Here is a 19,253-nt window from a genome sequence, read left to right as displayed (position 1 = left end):
GTTAGGAACAAAGTTCTTATACCAACGTAGAGTGAACGTGTATTTAAAAAGTAATGAGGGAATTAGCAGGGTGACAAAGCTTATTCAAAAGAGGTTACATGGCACTGAAAAATATATATTTAAAATCAGTGAAAACAAAGTGCTGCATGATAAATTTAAAATATAACTAATGTGCTAAGATAATAAAACATAACTTTGAGGTTGTCTTCTTGGACAATATTCATTTAATTTTGATCAGGTTTAAATCTTTTGCATCTTATTTTTCTGTCAATTGACAGCTACTTTTACAGAGTCTGTGCTCTATTCCATGATAAAGACAAAGTCAAATAGCACTGTACTCTGCAGGGAGTCAGATGACTCTCAGGCAGGAGGAGTGTTAGACAATACTTCAGCACAACATAAAAGGACATGTTAATGTGCCCAAGCACAAACCAATTAATTCATTTGGTAAATACTTCTGGTGGATCTAACACATACAAAGTGCTGTATTGATTATTTGCTATAGTAAATATAAAGATGACCCACATAGAGTGCCTCCTTTTGAGTCTACCAAAAAAGCTAGCAAGATGAATTTAAATCCTAAAAAGTTTGGGACAGCATTTTGTTCCTGATTCTCGTTGAGAGTTCAAGTCTTGTTTTTATTTCCCCTCCAAATTCTGGTTTTTCTAGTGTATGCACTAAATGGAGTGTGTCAGTAACTGAGACATCATCTCTGTGACATAGTGTAGAGAATATAAGCTGGCTACATAGATTTGAATCCAGGCCCTGTCATTTGCTGACTTTTTGATTTTGAACAAATCATTTAACCTCTCTGAGCCAAAGTTCATACCTTATAAAATGAGAGTAATACTCCATAGGATTATTGTTAGGGTTACATGAGACTGTTCATGAATGGGAAAGCAGTGCATATTTGACAATAAATTATCAATAGATAGTTATAATTTTTTAAATTACATTTTCAATACCAATTGAATATATTGTTTTGTAAAATTCAACTACTTTCTTTTATTTTTCACATTTTCTTACAGACATTTTAAGAGGGAAACAAAAAAATTCTATTTTTTAAAATTGTTTACACTATTACACTTGTCCCCACCTTTTCCCTCTTTGCCTTTTGACCCAGCAATCCCACTTCTGGGAATACATCCTAAGAATCCCAAAACACCAATTCAAAAGAATTCATGCACCTCTCTATTCATAACAGCATTATCTACAACAGCCAAGATCTGAAAACAGCCTAAGTGCCCATCAGTAGATGAGTGGATAAAAAAGCTGTGGTACATTTACACATGGAATAGTATTTAGCAGTAAAAAATTCTCTGTTAACCAACTTCCTTTAGGTCCTCTTCATCCCTTTATTTTAAAAATCAACAGATACTTAGATATCTAAGAGGACTTTTGGGAGTTGGTGGCAGTAGAAATGACCAGGGCAAGAAGAATTAAATTTCAGGTTATGTTTACTGCAGGTTAAAATAGGAAAGGGGTAGAAGTAGCTAGCATTCATTCCTTTACTTCCTGCTACTTCCCTTTGATTCATTCAACCAACATTTATTGGGTCTACTATATGTAAAGTACTATCCTTGTTTTAGGACTGGAAAAATTTCTCCTATAGATGTCCACTTTCCTTCTACCATCCTGGATATTTGGCTTCATGGCATAGTGCCAGTTCTATAGGAAAATAGAACTAGGCTTCAGTGTCTATCAAGTCTTTTTCTCCATGGAACAGAAGAGCTTAAGCCCTAGTTAGCTGTTTGTTTTAATTTAAAAATGCTATTATTTTTAACTTCTGTCCATTTTATAATTAAAGAAATAACAAGATGCTAAGAATACTTTATGAGATAGTCTTAAACTTCTTCTCTCTTACTATTACATATTTGTCTCTCAGAAATTCTTAATCAGAGTCTCCTCAAGGAGATGTTGTTTTAAGATGTGAAGAACATCAAAAGTTACTGAAGACATTGTAGTTGGTCTAGATTTCAGAGACGTTTAGAAACACATGTTGTGTAACTGGGTAAATTACTGTTTGTTTTAATTATCGGGTGAGAATTTCGGTGGTTACAATAGACTAGTAGTCAAAGAGTTTTACAATTTTCTTATTTCTTCTCCTTTTAATAACATCAGGGGCACTGAGGATATCACCTCTCCTCGTGGCATCCCTCTTGACCTTCTGAACTGAGTGCTGATCATCTGGACTATGTTGTACCCTCTGCAGGAAATGGAACAGATCATTAAAATCCGTGCCCAGACAGAGGGAATCAACATTAGTGAGGAGGTGCTGAACCACCTGGGGGAGATTGGTACCAAGACCACTTTGAGGTACTAGGTGCAACTGCTGACCCCAGCCAAGTTGCTTGCTCAGATCAATGGGGAGGACAGCATTGAGAAAGAGCATGTTGAGGAAATCAGTGAGCTCTTCTTTGATGCCAAGTCATTGGCCATAATCCTGGCTGACCAGCAGGACAAGCACATCAAGTGAGCCTTTTTATAAATAGAGACTTCTGGCATTCCTGGGCCTGGGTACAGCCTGCAGATACAAGGTTTACACCTGGCTTTTGGATTCTGTTCTGACTAAGGCCTGGTTAACAGCAAGTTCAGTGTACTTTGTTTCCTTTTTAAATTATCGTAATTTCTCTCATGGTTGCTTTGAAGGAACCCTGCCTCACCTCGCATGCTTTCTAATAAATTGTTATAGGGTGTTTTGATGAAAAAAAAAATCTCTAGGTTAACAGAATGTTATTTCAGTAAAAATGATAACATTTCAAACATGTTAGCATTTTATTTTTTTATTTTTTAGAGTGTTCTCTACGCTTTATTTTTATTTTTTATTTTTTGTAGGTGGAAATGGTTTTATTTTATTTTATTTTATTTTTATTTTGGTTTTTCAATTACAGTTGTCCCCTTTTCCCCTAATTTCTCTCCCCCACCCAACCCACCCCCTCTCCCGCAATCATATCCCTCCCCGTTGTTCATGTCCATGAGTCATTTATATGGGTTCTTTGACTAAACCCTTCCCTTACTTATCCCCCTTCTCTCCCTCTCCCCTCCCCCCTATTGACTGCTATTCTGCTCTTTGTTCTATTTAGTTCCTTTGTTTGTGTTGTTCTTTAGTTTTCTGTATTAGGTGATATCATATGGTATTTTTCTTTCTTTGCCTGGCTTATTTCACTAAGCATAACTCTCTCTAGTTCCATCCATGTTGTTGCAAATGGCAGGAGTTCCTTCTTTCTTTCTGCTACATAGTATTCCATTGTGTAAATGTACCACAGTTTTTTGATCCACTCATCTACAGATGGGCACTTAGGTTGTTTCCAGCACTTAGCTATTGTAAACAGTGCTGCAATGAACATAGGGGTGCATAAGTTCTTTTGAATTGGTGTTTCAAGATTCTTCGGGTATAATCCTAGTAGTGGAGCCGCTGGTTCAAAAGGCAGTTCCATTTTTAATCTTTTGAGGTAATTCCATACTGTTCTCCATAGTGGCTGCACCAGTCTGCATTCCCACCAACAGTGCAGTAGGGTTCCCGTTTCTCCACATCCTCGCCAGCACTTGTTGCTTGTTGATTTGTTGATGATGGCCATTCTGACTGGTGTAAAATGGTATCTCATTGTGGTTTTTATTTGCATCTCCCTGATGGCTAATGATGTTGAGCATTTTTTCATGTGTCTATGGACCTTCTGTATGTCCTCTTCGGAGAAGTGTCAAACATGTTAGCATTTTAAAGAGAGGAGGAAACATTGGAGAGATAATGCACAAAAACAAAAGCACATTTGTTGAAGTAACCTATATCATATGAACATGATTTCTTCACTTCTGTTAAGATTATAAACTACACTGTATGAGTATGTGTACTGCATGTTTACAAACTGCTATGCTTCTTTATACGTGAGATTTAACTTACCACAAAGCATTTTGAAATTATGTTACTTTTTCTTTTTTCTTTTTGGTGTGTAGTGGTAAGTTTACCCTTCTAACTTAAGGATCTCTATTCAGTATAGATCATTTAATATTTTTGAGGAGGCTGCTGAATAAATTATTTAAAAATGTATCCATTAATTTATGGGAAATAATGCTTAGTATACAAAGTATTTTCAGTAACTAGGAAGATATAACAGTTAACAATTTATTAAATTAGTAGAAAGATTGCTCCAAAATGCCCACTCTTGTCATGTTATTCAACCTAGTACTGGAAGTCCTAGCCAGAGCACTTAGTCAAAAAAAAGAAATAAAAGGCTCAAGATTGAAAAGGAAGAGATAAAACTGTTAGTAGCTGCAGATGACAATAATGTATATAGAAAATCCTTAAAACTCCACCAAAAAACTGATAAAACTTATAAACAAATCTATGATGTTACATGATATAAAATCAGTGTACAAAAATTTGTTGTACTTCTTTTCTTTTCTTTTTTAAAAATAATTTATTTATTTGTTTGTTGATTCTTTTGTTTATTTATTTTTTAGAGAGAGGGGAAAGGAGAGAGGGAGAGAAACATCACTGTGTGTTTGCCTCTCACTTGCGCCCCCAACTGGGGATCTGACGTGCAACCTAATCATGTGCCCTGACTGGGAATCAAACCAGCGACACTTGGCTCACAGGCCGACGCTCTATCCACTGAGCCACAGTAGCCAGGAATTTGTTGTATTTCTATACACTAATAACAAATCTTCAAAAAGAGAAATTAAGAAATTAAGAAAATAATCTTATTCATAATTTTATTAAAAAGAATAAAATACCTACAAATAATTTAACCAAGGAAATTTTACTTAAAAATGTAAAACATGGATAAAAGAAATAGAAGACACAAATAAATAGAAACATATTCCATGCCCATGTATGGAAGAATTAATATTGTTAAAATGCCCATACTACCCAAAACAATGTAGAGATTCTATGCAATCCATATCAAAATATCAATAGCATATTTCACAGAAATAAAAAAAATAGTTCTAAGACTTGTGTGGAAACACAAAAGATTCCACATAACCAAAACAATATTAATATTGAGAAGAAGAACAAAGGTGGAAGCACCATGCTTCCTGACTTCAACTATATTACAAAGTAATAGTAATAAAAACAGTGTAGCATTGGCATAAAACAAACATGAAGATTAATGGAACAGAGTAGAGAGCCCAGAAATAAATGCATGCGTATACAGTCAATTGATGTGCAACAGAGATCCAAAGAATATACAATGGGGAGAGGACAGTCTCTTCAATAAATGACATTGGGAAAACTGGACAGCCGCATGCAACAGAATGAAACCGGACCACTATGTTACCCAAAACACAAAAGGTAACTCAAGGCTCTGACCAAAATGAAGGAGTATATAAATGCAGTACTTGCATCCTCCCACAACCATGTCAAAGTTACAACTAAACTACAGTCATTTAGAACTGCCTGAAGACTAGCTGAACAGAAGTTCTATAGTAAAAGGATATACAGAAGAAGTCATGATGAGACTGGTAGGAAGGGTCAAGATGCTGGATAGGCTGATCCTACACCCATGTGTGGCAGTTAAAAATCGGGAGGGATATCTAGACTGTAGAGGTCCACTCTGAGAAGTGAGGGGTCCCAGCCAAATACCAGGCTCCTCAGCCCAGGGTTCCAATGCCTCAGAGAAGTCTCCAAAACTTCTGTTTGTAAAAATCAGTGGAGATTTTGGCTGACTGAGATAGTGCTTCCAGAATTCCAGGCATCCCTCTTAAAGGGTCATTGCATGGTCTTACTCTAAGACAGACTCACTTGCTCTGAACTCCAGTGCTGAGGCAGTAACTCAAAAGGTACCAGGGACATATGGGGAGGAACTGAATTGTCTGGCTTCAGGGCAAGGGCTGGAAGTTCAGCTTTCTCCTAGACAGAAGTACTGGCAGAGACATTGTTCCTTTGCTGAGCTTTCCCCCTATTTATGTAGGCCTGTGCTATATCTGAGTTTCCATCAATATGACTGACACTGGAGATTCATCCCACCCTGGAGATTCCTTAATACCCCTGCCCTACCAAACTTGCAGGCATACCCAAGTCACTCCATTGGCTTTTCCATACAAATAGCCTGTTTTGGCTCATGTCAAAGACTGTCTTAAAATCTCTTGAAGGTATGCAAACCTCAAACAAGCATTGCCAGGCCTTGTACTTCTTGATAAGCAGTCCTGACCATGGCACTAGTGGCAGCCAGTCTCAGTTTGTAGCTTAGCCTCTCCCAGGCACCTCCAAGCCCAGCAAAGATGACAGATATCTGCATATCACTTTGTAGCTCATACCAACCGGCTCCTGTTAGGGCACAGGCAGCAGCTAACCTTGGCCTGCACCTCCATAGGCTCCAGAACCAACACAACTGGTTACTGCCTTCAGCCTACACCAGAGTACCACACAACTACCTCCATAAATGACATACTCAGAGGAAAGACCCCAGAGTCCTGCTCCATAGGAATGACCCTGCACAATACCACTTACACTGTACTCATGGGAGGTTCTCACAACCAATCAGCCTGAGGGTCAGTCTGTCCCTTTGATGTGAGAACAGCAATCAAGGCTTTCCAGAATGGCACACACAACCTACACAAGGGACAAACCTGCAGCACTGAGTTCAGGTGACCAGAATTACTATGCCATTGGGCCTCACAGTACACCTACTACATAGGCCCACTCTACCAAGACTGGTAGATGAAGCAGCTATATTTAATATGTAGTAACAAACCCAGAGAGGCAGCCTAAATAAGAAGACAAAGGAACATGTCCCAAATAAAAGAACAGAACAAAACTCTAGAAAAATAAACAAAATGGAGACAAGCAATCTATGCAGAATTTAAAACACTGGTTATAAGGATGCTCAATGATTTCAGTGACAATTCCAACAAAGAGGTAGAAAACAAAAAAAAGAATTGGTCAGAGGTGAAGAATACAATAACTGTAATGACGAATACCTTAGAGGAAATCAATAGTAGATTATATTAAACAGAGAGTTGAATGAGCAATTTGTAAGGTAAGTTAGCAGAAGACACCTAATTAGAGCAAAAGAGAAAAAAAAATTAAGATAGTTTAAGGGGCTTCCAGGACAGCATCAGGCTCATCAAAGGGGTACCAGAAGAAGAAGGGTGAGAGAAAGGAATTAAAACCTATTTGAAGAAATAATGATGGAAAAATTTCCTTACCTGGGGAAGAAAATAGACATACAAGTCTAAGAAGTGCAGAAAATCTCAAACAAGGTGAACTTAAAGAGGCCAACAATAAGACACATAATATTTAAAATGCCAAATGTTGAAGGCAAAAGGAGAATCTTAAAAGCAACAAGAGAAAAGTGGTCAGTTACCTTCAAGAGAGCTCAAATAAGACTTCCAACTTATTTTTCAATGGAAACTTTGCAGATCAGAAGGAATTGGCATGAAATATTTAAAGTGATGAAAAGCAAGGACCTACACTAAAGATTACTCTACACAGCAAAGCTATCATTAAGAATTGAAGGACAGCAAAAGAGCCTCAGACAAGGAAAAGCTAAAGGAGTTTGTCACCACCAAACCAGTATTACAAGTAATGTTAAAGGGGCTCCTTTAAGAAGAAAAAAAAAGATAAAAATATGAATAATAAAAGGCCTATAACTACATATCTGTCTATCAATTAAGTTAATGTAAATGCTTTCATCAAAAGACATACAGTGGCTAAATGGGTAAGAAAACATGACCTTTACTTATACTGTCTACAGGACACTTCAGAATGAAAGACAGACGGAAAGTAAAGGGATGGAAAAAGATATTTCATTAAAATGGGAACAAAAAGCTAGGGTATAAATACTGTCCTAAACAAAATAGATTTTAAAACAAAGGCTATATAACAAGAGACAAAGAAGGACCTAACAATTCAACCTCTGGGTGTTTATCCAAAGTACCTCAAACCACTAATTTAAAAGGACACATGCATTCATATGTTCGTTGCAGCATTATTTACAATAAAGATAGGGAGCAACCTAAGTGTCCATCAGTAGATGAATAAATTAAGAAGATGTTATGCATATCTACAATGGAATATAACTCAGCCATAGAGAAGAATGGAATCTTGTTATTTGTGTGGATAGACCTAGATGGTATTGTGTTGAGTGAAATAAGTCAGACAGAGAAAAACAAATGCCACATGATTTCTCAGGGTGATCACTTTGTAAGTTATATAAATGTCTAGCCACTATGTTGTATACCTGAACTTAATGCAATATCATATGTCACCTATTATTGAAAAAAAATACTTAAAAACTCAAAATAAATAAAAAACTCAACTAAGAACTAAAACTATAAAACTGCTAGAAGAAAACATATGCAGTAAGCTCCTTGACATCAGCCTTGGTAATGACTTTGATATGATACTGAAATAAAAGGCAAGAAAGCAATAATAGAGAAGTGGGACTACATTAAACTTTAAAGCTTCTGCACAGCCAAGTAAACATTTAAAAGGCAACTAACTGGGACAAAATATTTGCAAATCATATATCTGATAAAGGGTTAATATCCAGAATACATAAGGAATTACTACAATTCAATAGGAAAAAAAACAATGGGCAGAGGACCTGAATAGATATTTACAGATAGTAAAATGTGCATGAAAGGTGCTCAGCATCACTAATCATCAGGGAAATAAATGCAAATCAAAGCCTCAGGCTTGTTAGAATGCCTGTCATGAAAAAGGTAAGAGAATAAATGCTGGAAAGGATATGTAGGAAACCCTCATGTACCATTGGTTAGGATGTACATCAGTACATCAGTACATCAGTTGCTATGGAAAACAATATGGAGGTTCCGCACAAAGTAAAAAGAGAACTCCTAAGTGTATAATTGAAGGATATGAATTCACTATCTCACACTTTGATATGCTCCCACCTTCACTGCAGCATTATTCTCACTGGCCAATATATGGAAACCAATTAAGTATCTATCAATGGATAAAGAAATGTGGTCTGTATATAGAGTGAATACTATTAAACCTTAAAAAGGAAGGAACTCATGCCATTTGCAACAACATGAATGAAATGAAGGGCATTTTGGTGAGTGAAGAAAGTCAGATAGAGAAAGACACATATATTCTCACTTATGTGGAATGTAAAAATCCGAAGTCCTAGAAATGGTAGATTGGTGGTTGCTAAGGTCTAAGCAATGTGAAAGATGAGGAGATGTTGGTCAACTGATATAAACTTCAGGTATAAGAGGAATCAATTCTGGAGTCTAATGTACAACATAGTGCCTCTAGTTAACAATACTATTGCATAATTGAAAGTTTCCCTAAGAGCGGATTTTTAAATATTCTCTCAATAACAATAATGACAGCAAAAAGGTAATTATTTGACATGAAGAATGTGTTGACTAAGGAGACACAAGATGTCAGAGGAGTAAGTGGAAGCTACACTAACTTCCTCCCAAGACCAATCTTGAATTACAACTAAATTGTAGAGAAACCATCCTAAATAACCAACCAAACACTAGCTGGGGAGAAGCTTTATAACCAAAGACAAACATGAGAAACCACTTCACCACAACATGACTGGTAGTGAGTGTGGAGGAGGTGTGAGAGGGTCAGCTAGGTTCCTATGGGTGACAGCTGCAATTATGGAGAGATACTTCAGTGGCCAAGAGCTTTCTCCTTAAAAGTGTGTGGTCTAAACTCCAAGCTGGCTCCCCAGCCTGCAACACCAGATCTGGGAAAGGAACTCAGAAAGCATCCAGCTGTGAAAAGCAGCAGGGTTTCTGTCTGCCAGAAGAAGACTGCTGGAGACTTAGAGAGCCTCTTAAAGGCCAATGCATTTTGTTTGTAGCCCCTTACCCTGGGCTCTAGCAAAGGGAGGGCTGAGTGGACTAGAGACACATGAGAGGAGCCTGAGGATAGTGACTCTGGGAGAGTATGGAAGGAACAGCTGCCAGGATTGCTGTGCTGAGTCATTCCCCATATTGCAGAAGCCATCTTTCTCAGGCAGAACAGTCCCCTCAAAGTGGCATCAGCTTGAGGGGAAACAGCCCCGCCCACAGCAATTACTCTACCTCACTCTGGAGCTTAAGCATGGCTGCTGAATACAGCTTGAGTCTACATTGTTGATTAAGTTTTACAACTAAGTAGACCACTGGGAACTCTTGAGACTTTAGCTGACCCTCCCCTGGGCCTGGTGCTGATAAAAGTCAGCATTAGTGTTAGGGTTAGGGTTAGAGCTGGTTCTTTGAAAAGATAAACAAGATTGACAAACCTTTAACTAGACTCATCGAGAAAAGAGAGAAAGGATCCAAATAAATAAAATAAGAAATGAAAGAAGAGAAATAACAACTGACACCTAAGAAATACAAAGGATTATAAGAAAATATTAACAACTATATGTCAACAAAGTGGACAATCTGGACAAAATGGATAAATTCCTAGAAAAAAATTGGTTAGTATCATAATTAGGATAGCATTAGATTTACAGGTCTATTTTGGGGAAATTTCCTTTCTTAGGATATTGAGTTTTCCTGTCAATGATCATTATATTTTTCCTGTTAATAGTTCCATTTAAGTCTTCAAAAAAGTAATATAATTTTAGTAACTACAGATATTACACATTTTTAAAAGATTTATTGCTAGGTACATTGTATTTTGGTTTTACTTTGAATGAGATTTTTAAGAGATGACAATCCTAATAGATTTTTGAAGGTAAATCATAATTTTTTATCCTGCAATCTTTCTGAAGAATTTATTTGTTCTAGAGGTTTGTCTGTATGTTCTCCTGAATTTTTTATGCAGATAACTTATTTCACCTGTTAATAAAAATATTTTTTTCTTCAGCACCAAAGTTTTCTTTCTTTTATTCTTGTTTTATTGTGTTAGTATTTTTACCTTGTTGCAGTTATGCACTTGCATTGTTTTAGCTCTGTCTTCAAATGACCCATTGGAATCAGGTTTCTCCTTCATGTATAGCCTGCATTGATCTCATTTATTACAGAATTCCGGAGGATGGGCTGAGTTTATGTCATGGGCAAAGCACTTAACTACACATGCCTTAGAATCCTGACTGATAAAATAGGCTTAATAATGTTATCTCCTTCATAAAATTGTTTTTAAGACTAAGTTAGTAGTTATAATACCATTATAGTGGAGGAAATGAAGCCTTGTTATTCTATAGGTATAGTTTCAGTTATGCTATTTGTGTAATTTCTAGAGGTCTGTTGTATAACATAGTGCTTATTGTTAATGATGGAGTGTCATTCACTTCAAAATTTGTTAAGAAGGCAGATGCCATGGTAAGTGTTCTTATCATTCATGCACATATTTTTTTTTAAAGCAAAGAAACATAAAAATACTGAGAAATGTTGCATTTGTCTGTTACTTTGTACATTAAATTCATGAAATTCTTTATATATCAATTATATCTCAATAAAGCTGTTAGAAAACAATAACAAAAAACCTGTATAGTGGTGCCTGACATGTATAAAGAGCTCAATAAATCTTATCAATTAGTACTACTAGTACTATGACTACTTAAAAAAAAAAGAAGTGGACTGATGAAATCTCTTTCTCATACTACTCCCTGTATTTTTGGCATCAAGATTTATGACTTCAAGAAATGAGCTGTTTTGTTTTTATTCACTTTTTATTTTCTTGAGTGGGTTATTGTAAAATATAAAACGTTAAAATTTTGGTAAAACTCACCTTTAAAACCCTTTAAGCGGGAGGTTTTCTGAAATTAAGACTGATTCAATTTCTGTTATGTTTTATGTCTACTCATACTTTCAATTTCTTTTTGAGTTATTTTTCATAATCCATGATTTTTGTGCATTTAAGTGGTCAAGCTTATTGGCATAAAGTTGTTCAGAATATTTTTTTTTGACATCTTGAAGTTTAACGGTATATTTTATGATTTACTTTTTTAATGGAAAAAGTAAAATCTGTTGTATTTGTTTATTTCAAGAATTTAGCTTTTGTTTTAACTCTCCATGTTTTATTTCTTTGTCTCTGATTTTTCCATTATTCGTTACTTATTTTCTTTAGCTTAACTGTGTTTTCCTCCTAAATCTTTTTGTTGCGTGCTTAGCTCATTAATTTTCATGTTTTTACTAATACATACACTTAAGCATATATATTCTATCTAAGTATTGATTTTGTAGCATCACACAGGGTACCACATGTATTTTGCCTAAAGCGTCACCAAGGATTATAATAAAAGAAACATCCAGATCCCACCACCCCTATCTCTAATTCACACTCCACAAAGACAATGTTTTTCACTTTTTAAATAGTTTCCTTTGGTGTTTATCTCTTTATTTCTAATTGACATATTTTCATTTCTTGATATTTCAGTTAAACTATTATCTAATACTGAATTATCTACTACCTACGTGAAAGATTGCAATTTGCTCCCATGTCCTTCCTCTCCCTATATCCCCTTAATAGAGTCAATGTCACCTCTTTGCTTTAGATCAATAATATTTGCTTTATTATAGGATATATAAGAATTATTCACAGAAGTGCTATGTAGTATACTGTGATTACATTTACTGTTTTGCAATCTTTTTTCTTCCTAAAATTAATAACAGGATTTGGTGTTCTGTTTTTTAATTTGTTTTCAATTTTCTTATCATTCTTAACTTCTCCAGGTTTTTAAAATTATTTTTTATAACTTTAAACCTCTTCTCACAATGGTCGTACACAGCAGGTATTTGATTGGTTTTATCTCTTTCTCCTTTCAATGTAGACTTCTTGTGCTCTAGGCCTGCTCTGGGGCTCTTTCCCAGGGATTTCTCTTCACTATCATGCAGGGACCAGTGGCTTGAACACTGTAGAAAGGCCAAAGGGACTTCTCCAGTGTTCAGCCACTGGTCTCCAGCCTCCTGTATTTTTTCCTTTAGTTTCTGCTATTACTTTAGTGCAACATATTAATCAGCAGCTTCTTGGGAGTGGGTGCACATGATTACTGGTCATTTTGTTAAACTTTTAAATGTTTCTGAGACATATATAATTTTTATATCTCTATTATTATGGATATTCACTGGAGTGTGCCTTGGTGTGGGCCTTTTTCTTTTATTGTTCTGGGAACTTAGACCATTTAATCTGACCACTAGACAATTTAATTAGACCATGTTGTTCAGTAGTAAGAAATTTTCTAATTGTCCCTTCAATTTTCTTTTTTGTGTATTTGTGGAAAAGTATTAATCAGGTGTGAGAACTCTAAACTTATCCTGTTTGTTCTACATTTCTAATTCTTTCTCTCTCACTTTCCACCATCTTATTTGTGTGTATATATATATATTGATATATAGAAACATATATTTTTATGTACAAATATATGGTTATATATGTGTGTACAGAAATGGGATGGTGAAAAATATATATCACTTTCATCCAGATTTAAATACAAATATTTAACAATTTAAAATAATTTATCCTTCGATCCATGAATTGTTTTGACATGTGTTATGTACTTTCTAAAGTATGAGAGTGTATGTGTTTGTGTGCGGGATGGGATGTTGACAATCTTTGTGTTATTGATTTTCCATATTACTGAATTTTGCTCATATAAAGTTGACCAGTATAAACTTAAAAAACACAAGGAGAGTGGACTAGAAGCAGCATGCATGAACAATGATGACTTCACTGTGCTAGTCAGTGGGGGTGGTAGACACCACTGAGTGAGCATGTGTACTGTGTAGTTGTTGTATTCCAATGACTGAACAAGTAGAGCATTGAATCTGCATCAAATTTTGCATTACGCTTGAACATTCCTCCATAGAAACTATTTAGATGATTCAGAAGGCCACAGCTATAGGAAAGTGGTGATTGGCCACTTCATCATGACAATATACCTGCTCATGCATCACATCTCTTGCAGAGTTTTTGGTGAAATATTAGATCACCCAGCTGACTCAGTCCCCCTACATCCCAGATTAGGTGCCTTGCAACTTCTGGCTTTTCTGAAAATTAAAATAACCTTTGAAAGGGAAGAGATTTCAGATGGTTGATGAGATTCAGGAAAATATGATAGGGCAGCTGATGGCAATTGGGAGAACTCTGTGAGGTCCCAAGATGCCTATTTTAAAGGGGACTTGGGGTCATTGTCCTGTGTACAGTGTTTCTTGTATCTTGTATCTTCTTCAATAAATGTCTCTCTATTTTTCATATCACATGGCTGGATACTTTTATGAACAGACCCTTAATTATGGCTGGGCTTTTTTTGGTATTAATTACAATAATATTTATTTCATGTTTACATTGTCTCTTGTCAGTTCTTGGTTGTGGTTTGCTGGGTTCCTGGCTCTGACGTGGGGTTGTGTATGTTTGACATGTCTTCTTATCTGAATTCAGGTTGAGAAATGCTACCTGAGACCTGCACTTCTAATGGTCGAAGACCTTAACTGGAACCAGCTATATGGTCATTTCTACCCACTTTCCCCTGGCTAAATCAAATCAAATGGCCAAGATTAGAGTCAGTGAGGTGCAGAGGGGAAGAATGAATTATGGGCAAATAATGCAATATTAGTGATTATTGTTACTAAGTATTATCTGAAAATAATACTTAATTTGACACAATGATTACATTTCTGGAAAGCTATCCAAAAATATTGAGAAATTTATATATATAATACATGCTCAAAATTATGACTATACTATGCATAATAATAAAAGCCTCTGTCTTGCAAAAGGAAATGTATTATATACAGTAAATCCATACTCTGAAATTCTATACAACTTTAAAAGTTACGTTGTCAGAATATTTAGGAAAAACAGGTAAATGCTGATGTACAATGTCAAGTGAACCAAGCAGCCATACATTTTGGGTAATTAATACTCAGTAGCTTCTGTAATAAACCACCCCCAAAACTGAGGTGTCTACACAGCATATTTATTTATTTTTTACACACCTGTCTGATGTGAGTTGGAAAGTCTTCCAGCCAGTTATTCTTTAAGCGGTGAATCACAAATCAGGCTCTAACCACTGTTTGGCTGCACTTTGCTTCCAAAGTCATCACAGAAAGTGTATTGGCTAGAGGATTGTCGGGGATGTATTTAAGGGCTAAGCCTGCAACTGACACACTATTTTTGTTCACATTCCATTATGAAGCAATGAATTATATGGCCTTCAACCTAATTTTAGGGGAGGCTAGGAAATGTAATCTTCTTGTATAAGCAGAAAGAGAAAACAGTGTAGTGAGCACACAGTCTTGTCTCTACCACAGCAGAACACCAATGCTTTACATATTAAGACCCCAATTTGATTACATATGGGTATGCTATATCTAGGCATAGAAAAAGATTGAAAATGTATAGACCAGGCTAATTAATTTCTTTTTTTAAAGAAAAAAGGTCCTGGAGTTGTATATAGTTTTAGTACCTTTTTTGTTCATTAAAAAAAACCCAGTCCAATAAAAAATAAATGCCATGTTAAGGGGTAAATAATATGTTGAATAATACAAAGTATATATGTAATTTGTAAGAAGGTATTACATTAAATAGATCTTTATATAATTCTTTGATTCCCATTCTTCTTGCCTAATCCTCCCAGGGACAGCCTGTCTTCTGTCAGAACCTCATCTTTTCTAGTTCTACATCCAGTTCTGGGTTTTTCTTATATATGGGAAAAGGTGTTTTAAAATAAGTAGATAATATATTTTATATAAATTATTAAAACTGATTACTAATTAAACCTATTAAATTAAAACATTTTAAAATCAATACCTCTAAGAGTTTTCTTTATAGATGACTCAGTAGCTCATAAAACTCATTTCAGAATTCTGATAACATTTTCTATTTTCTTAAAGGAGACAAGTAATTCATATTTTTTGGTGACACAAATAAAATGAAATTAAGTATTTTGAGGGATGATGTTATACATAGGGGGAACAGCATGTATAGAGGCATAGATTCATGAATATTAATAATCTCTGGCAGTGGTTTTCAGAGTGTAATTCCTGCATCATCAGCATTGTCAGTCTTGTTAAAAATTCAGATTTTGAGTTTTTTTCTATGATGAACAGTTATTTTGTTTTGCTTGGGGTTGTTGTGGTTTTAGCACTTGAAGATCCTGTATCCTGGGAAACCCCACTGTCTGGGACAACTTGGATCAGCATTCAGTCACCTTAGGCTGCCTATACCAGGCCTACTGAATCAGAAATTCAGCATTGGTCTTAGTGGTCTCTGTTTTTATAATCCCTCCTGGTGTTTCTGATGCATGCTCAAGTTGGAGAACACTGACCCAGGGAATATGAGCAGTTTGGCACTGCTCAATGACAGTAGTTTGTGATGAGGGATAAAGTTGAAATGTAAGCAGAGACCAGGCATTGAAGGCCCTTATATGCTTTGTTAAAGGGCTTTATTCCCCCTGGCTGCTGGGGATCAGTTGGCTGGAGTGTTGTCTTGTAATAGAAAAGTTGTTGGGTTGATTTCCAGTCAGGGCACATGCTTAGGTTGTGGGTTCAGTCCTCAGTCTGGGTGCATATGATCATACTATTTTCTCTCTCTTACTTCCTGTCTCTCTCTCAAAAAAACAAAAACAAAAACAAAAAACAAGCCTTGAAAAAATGCTTTATTCGGTAGTTGGTGTTAACTCATCAAGAGAAGGACATTTAGAGGAGCTTATATTTTGAGCTGGCTCTTTGAATAGCTAAAACCACTATAACTAGTTAATTCAATTTTATCTATAAATAAAATTAAATGATATTTTAAACAATTCCAGTTTGAAAGTTAATGTATATTAAACATTTAAAAATTATTGGCTTCATGTGTACCAGCTCAGTCTGTATGCTTGGATAGAATTTCTGAATGACTGTTCATTTTCTAGCTTAAAACATATACACGAACTTTGTAACCTCCTAGGTATCTATTTTAGAAATAGAAAGTATTTTGGAAATAGTTCAGATATGTATGAGTATTCACACCACATTTTCCTTTCTTTAATTTGTGTTTTGACAATGTTATAATCAGGGATCCCACAACTGACCATGGATATAACTTCTGTTACAGGTTTGTAGGTGTCCTTTTACATGGAACAAATTCATTTCACATTAGCCAGTTCTAAGTTCTGGAGAAATGGATAGCTTATTTGATTATTCCTGGTTATTAGTGCTTTGTTGGTAACTTTTTTAAAGTATATTTTTTGATTATGTTGTTACAGTAGTTCCAATTTTCCCCCCTTCTCTCCCCTCTGCCCAGTACTCCTCTTCCATCCAGCAATACCACCCCCCTTAGTTCATATCCATGGGTCATGCATATAAGTTCTTTGGCTTCACCCTTTTCCTATATTATTCTTAACATCCCCCTGTCTATTTTGTACCAACCGATTATGCTTCTTAGTCCCTGCACCTTTCCCCCATTATTCCCCCTCCTCCCTCCCAGCTGATAACCCTCCAAATGATCCCCATACCTATTATTCTGTTCCTATTCTGGTTTGCTTATTGAATTTTGTTTTTATTTTTTAAATTCAATTGTTGATAGTTGTGAGTTTGTTGTCATTTTAGTGTTCATAGTTTTGATCTTTTTCTTAAGTAAGTCTCTTTGACATTTCATATAATGATGGCTTAGTGATGATGAATCCCTTTAGCTTTACCTTGTCTTGGAAGCACTTCATCTGTCCTTCCATCCCAAATGATAACATTGCTGGACAGAGTCATCTTGGTTGTAGCTTGCTTTTCATCACACTGAATACTGCTTACCAGTCCCTTCCTGCCTGCAAAGTGTCCTCTGAGAAATCAGCTGATAGTCCTATAGGCAACCCCCTGTAAGTAACTCTCCACCTCTCTATTGCTGCCCCCAGGACTCTGTCTTTATCTATCACCTTTGGCATCTCAGTCATGATGCATTCTGGTGTGGTCCCCTCTGGGTCCAGCTCGCCCAGGATCCTCCGTGCTTCCCAGACTTGTATGTCCATTTCCTTTGCAAAATTTGGGAAGTTTTCCTCATTTTTTTCAATTCTTGCTTCCTTATTCTGTATTGGTTGACTGTTTTTTTCTTCCTTATGTTCCAAATCATTGATTTGAACTCCGGTTTCCTTCCATTAACCATTGGTTTTGTGTGCATTTTCCTTCACTTCACTTGGCATAGCCTTCACTTCTTCTCTTATGTGTCTGTCATACTCAAGCAAATCTGTCAAGCCTGTGAGCATCTTTATCATCAGTGTTTTGAATTTTGCATTTGTTAGGTTGTCTATCTCCTTGTTGCTTAGTTCTCCCACTTGAACCTTGATCTGTTTCCCCTTTTGAGCCATACTTCTCTGTCTCCTCATTCTGACAGGCTCGCGTGTTTCTTTGCCTCTGCATCCCAGATAGATCTGTCGCCTCTGTTACATTGTAAGGAGTGTAGCCTTAGGGATTCATCAGTACAGGGCAACCCGATTCACCATGTTGTGGCGCTATATGTGGGGGAGGAGTACGAGAGGGAACAATGCCACTTGCCCAGCACCCGCCCCTTTTCCAAGCACCTCTCCCACTTCTGCACTGGACTGGCCCCCCTCTAGTTGCTGCCCTGGCTGTCGTTCCCAGAGTGGGTGAGTCTGCGAATGTTCTAGGACCGTGGGGGTCCTTTAAACAAGCAGACTCTGCTGAGAGACTGGCAGTTTCTTCCTCCACCCCAACCCCCACTGGTTTGAAGTCAGAAGCAATGAGGCTTGATTTTCCCTGGTGCTTGACCGTAGAGCTGCGAGGTCCAGTGAGGAGCTGGGAATGCTCCCCACGTGCCCCTCCTGATTTTTAAAAACATGTAATTGTGCTTTCTGCTGGCCTGCCACTGCTGCCGCTGCTGCTGCTGTCACTGCTGCTGCCACCACACCGCATCCTCTCCACCCTGGCTCCACCCCTCCTACCTGTCTGGATTAGTATTTCTTCTTTATATCTTTGTTTGTTGGACTTCCATGCAGTTTGATTTTCTGGAACTTCTGGTTGTTTCTAATTTTGAGGTAGTTGTATTCCTTCTTAGTTGTGAAGGGAGATGCAGTGTGTCTGTCTACACCTCTATCTTTGTTGGTAACTTTTTGATCATTAATTTTAGGTACTGCTTCTTCTATATAGAAAGATATCCATTATATTTATCATTATTTCTGATGATACAAATTTAAATATTTCTTGGAAAATTTAGATAGATTTGTACAATATAATTTCTTTTTCTCATATTCATAAAGAGAATGAAAGTCTGTTAAGGAAACTTATTGCTATTGGACTAGGTCCCAAATTAGGTTAAAAATTTTACAAAATAAATGTTGCATGTGGCTTTTTACAGAGAAATGACATCGCTGACCCACTTTCATCAGACCTTGGTTTTTAGGTTATTTTCCCAA

At 36.4% G+C, this 19,253-nt stretch overlaps 1 pseudogene; it reads left to right on the top strand.

Moving 5' to 3' along the window:
- LOC150004421 (uncharacterized) overlaps nucleotides 1-19,253 on the top strand; it is a 177,688-nt pseudogene that overhangs the window by 40,188 nt on the left and 118,247 nt on the right.

This window comes from Furipterus horrens, unplaced genomic scaffold, assembly GCF_987537825.1.
Source record: "Furipterus horrens unplaced genomic scaffold, mFurHor1.1.pri manual_scaffold_7, whole genome shotgun sequence".
Taxonomy (NCBI): domain Eukaryota; kingdom Metazoa; phylum Chordata; class Mammalia; order Chiroptera; family Furipteridae; genus Furipterus; species Furipterus horrens.
Note: the sequence above shows the minus strand (reverse complement) of the source record. Positions and strands in the feature narration are given on the sequence as shown.